We start from the raw sequence: 4,380 nt of genomic DNA, 5'->3' as shown, positions 1-4,380 counted from the left end.
CTGTATCTGTCTCTGTCTCTGTCTCTGTCTGTCTTGTTCACAACACCACATGAGAGATTTGTGGTAGGGACAAAGGATCCCATCCTCATATCCTTGGGGGCTGGCTCACCTGCAGCTCCCTCAATGTTCGGGATCCACAGTTGGCTAGGGGTGGAGTCAACTATCCTACTCTCATGACCTCAGGGCCAATTCAGCCCCACGCCCAGTGAGAGTTCTGGACAGCCCTCAGATATCAACATTTTCATGGTCAGCAGCCCAGAGCAGGGATGTCCACCTGGAATTTGGCAAAACAGACCAATGCTGCTTCAGGAACATGGTTCCAAGCATGGACCCTGGTGCCAGCACAGGCCAGGAACTCAACATGGTCTCAGGTGGTGTCACCAGCTACTCACATTGGGCTGTTCCTCACTACCCCCAAGTTTCCCGTTCCAACTCTCTTCACTTCTACATTTGTCCCTTTGTATTTATCTTCCATTTCATACCATTTACTTATTCCTCTTAGTGGTAACTCAGCTCTCTGAGTGTCTGGGGTTGTCAAAGAGTGGTCTCAGGAGTGCTATGATTCACTTGTGTGAACTGGACAGGGGTTATTTTAGGCATGGTCTCTGCTCCTCCCTCCTAGACCTGCATGGTGCTTGACTGGTGGTCATTAGGCTATCTTCCTGTCCAGGCCCTATGGTGCTGGTCTGGCGGTCCTCTCAAGCTCACTTCTCACATCAGCTTGCCTGAGTGGCCCTATGTGAGGTTTGTCTGTCATAGCCTCACTTCTACTTGTGGGCATTTAGTCTGAGGTAATATTTTTCTTGTCTCTGAGTTTCTTCCTAGTCCTGGTACTGGGAACCATCAGGGCCTGCACAATACCAGACTGGCTTTCATAGTCTCTGGTGAGAAGTCTGGTGTAATATGAAAAATCCATCATGGTAATCCACTATACAAACAAACTCAAAGAAAAAAAATCATATGATCATCTCATTAGATGTCCAGAAAGCATTTGACAAAATCCAATACCTCTTCCTGATAAAAGTCTTGGAAATATCAGGAATTCAAGACCCATACCTAAATATAGTAAAAGCAATATACAGAAAACCAGTAGCTAACATCAAACTAAATGGAGAGAAACATGAAGCAATCCCACTAAAATCAGACACTAGACAAAGCTGCCTACTTACTCCTTCCCTACTCAATATAGAACTTGAAGTCCTAGACAGAGCAATTAGACAACAAAAGGAGATAAAAAGATTAAAAATTGGAAAGGAAGAAGTCAAAATAACACTATTTTCAGATGATAGGTTAGTATACTTAAGTGACTCCAAAAATTCCACCACCTAAAAGTTAATAAACAACTACAGCAAAGTGGCTGGATATAAAATTAACTAAAAAAAAATCAGTGGCCTTCCTCTACACAAAGCATAAACAGGATGAGAAAGAAATCAGGAAACAACACCCTTCACAATAGTCACAAATAATATAAAATACCTTGATATGACTCTAACTAAGCAGGTGAAAGATCTGTATGATAAGAACTTCAAGTCTCTTAAGAAAGAAATTGAAGATCTCAGAAGATGGAAAGATCTCCCATGCTCATGGATTGGCAGGATTAATATAATAAAAATGGCTATCTTGCTGAAAGCAATCTACAGATTCAATGCAGTCCCCGTCAAAATTCCAACTCAACTCTTCATAAAGTTAGAAATAGCAATTTGTAAATTCATCTAGAATAAAAAACAACTAGGATGGATAAACCTATCCTCAACAATAAATTAATTTCTGGTGGAATCACCATCCCTCAAGCTGTACTATAGAGCAATTGTGATAAAACTGCAGGGTATTGGTACAGTGACAGGCAGTTAGATCAATGGAGTACAATGGAGTAGAACTGAAGACCCAGAAGTGAACTCAGACACCTATGGTCACTTGAATTTTGACAAAGGAGCTAAAACCATCCAGTGGAAAAAATAGCATTATCAACAAATGGTGCTGGCTCAACTGGTGGTTATCATGCAGAAGAATGTAAATTGATCCGTTCTTATTTCCTTGTACAAAGCTCAAGTCCTAGTGGATCAAGAACCTCCACATAAAACCAGATATACTGAAACATATTGAGGAGAAAGTGGGGAAGAGCCTCTAACATATGAGCACATGGAAAAAATTCCTGAACAGAACATCAATGGCTTGTGCTATCAGATCAAGAATTGATAAATGGGACCTCATAAAATTACAAATCTTTTATAAGGCAAAAGACACTGTCAATGCGACAAAAAAGGCAACCAAGAGTTTGGGAAAACATCTTTACCAATCTAAAATCTGATAGAGGACTAATATCCAATATATACAAAGAGCTCATGAAGTTAGACTCCAGAGAACCAAATAACCCTATTAAAAATGGGGTACAGAGCTAAACAAAGAATTCTCAACTGAGGAATACCGAATGGCTGAGAAACACTTTAAAAAAATGTTTAACATCCTTAGTCATCAGTGAAATGGAAATCAAAACAACCCTGAGATTCCACCTCATACCAGTCAGAATGGCTAAGATGATCAAAACCTCAGGTGACAGCAGATGCTGGCAAGAATGTGGAGAAAAAGGAACACTCCCATTGCTGGTGAGATTTTAAGCTGGTTCAAACACTGTGGAAAACAGATTGGTGGTTCCTCAGAATATAGGACATAGTACTACCTGAAGATCCAGCAATACCACTCATGGGCATATACCCANANATGCTCCAACATGTAATAAGAACACATGGTCTACTTTGTTCATAGCAGCCTTATNTATAATAGCCAGAAGGTGGAAAGAACCCATATGTCCCTCAACAGAGGAATAGATATAGAAAATGTGGTACATTTACACAATAGAGTACTATTCAGCTATTAAAAATAATGAATTTATGAATTCTTAGGCAAATGGATGGATATGGAGGATATCATTCTGAGCGAGGTAAACCAATTGTAAAAGAACACAAATGATGTGCACTCACTGATAAGTGCATATTAGTCCAGAAGCTCAGAATACCCAAGATACAATTCACAAACCACATGAAACTCAAGAAGGAAGACCAAAGTGTGGATACTTCGGTTCTTCTTAGAAAGGGGAACAAAATACCCATGAGAGGAGATACAGAGACAAAGTGTGGAGCAGAATCTGAAGGAAAGGCCATCCAGCGACTGTTCTACCTGGGGATCCATCCCATAGACAGTCAGCAAACCCAGACACTATTGTGGATGCCACAAATGCTTGCTGACAGGAGCCTGATATAGCTATCTCTTGAGAGGCTAAACCAGTGCCTGACAAATACAGAGGTGGATGCTCTCAGGCAACCATTGGACTTAGCACAGAGTCCCCAATGGAGGAGCTAGAGAATGGATCCAAGGAGTTGAAGGGGTTTGCAACTTCATAAGAAGAACAATATGAACCAACCAGTCCCCCCCCCCCCAAGAGCTCCCAGGGTCTAAACCACAAACCAAAGAGTATACATGGAGGGACCCATGTCTCTAGCTGCAAATGTAGCAGAGAATGGTCTTGTCAATCATCAATGGGAAGAGAGGTCCTTGGTCCTGTGAAGGCTTGATGCCCCAGTGTAGGGGAATGCCAGGATCAGGAATTGGTAGTGGGTGGGTTGGTTAAGCAGGGGGAGGGGATAGGTTTTTTTTTTTGAAGGGAAACCAGGAAAGGAGATAACATTTAAAATATAAATAAAGAAAATATCTAATAAAAATAGAAAATATCATCCTTGGTGAGGTAACCCAGACCCAGAAGGATGTGCATGGTATATACTCACTTAAAAGTGGTTGTTACCCATAAAGTACAGGATACCTACACTACAATCCAGAGACCCAAAGAAGCTAAAAAATGAAGGAATGCACAAGTGAGGGTGGTTGAATTCACTTAAAAGAGGGTTATAAATGAGTCATAGTACGCAGATAGAGGGAGGGGACTGGGTGGGAGAAGAACAGGGAGAAGAACTGGGACTCTCATGACCAGATGTGGGGAGAAACATGAAAGAGGGCCAGAGGGATAGAATAATAAATAAAAATCTGCAGATGGAGGGGGGAATGGGTTGGGATCATCTCTAGGATATGTCAGAAACCTCAGATGGGATAGGTTTCCAGGACTCTATGGGGGTGACTTTAGCTGAGACTTATAGCAATGGGGATATGGAACCTGAAGTAGTCATCTCTAATAGCCAGGAATGTCTCCCAGTGGAGGGATAAAGACACCAGCCCACACACAAAACTTTTGACCCAAAATTTGTTCAGTCTACAACAAGAAAGACAGAGAGAAAGATAGAGCAGATACTGAGGGATTGACCAACCAATAACTGGTCCAACTTGAGACCTATCCCATGGGCAAGCACCAATTGCTGATACTATTAATGGTAC

The sequence above is a fragment of the Mus pahari genome, chromosome 4, assembly GCF_900095145.1.
Source record: "Mus pahari chromosome 4, PAHARI_EIJ_v1.1, whole genome shotgun sequence".
Taxonomy (NCBI): Eukaryota; Metazoa; Chordata; class Mammalia; order Rodentia; family Muridae; genus Mus; species Mus pahari.
This window is presented reverse-complemented; position numbering follows the sequence as displayed.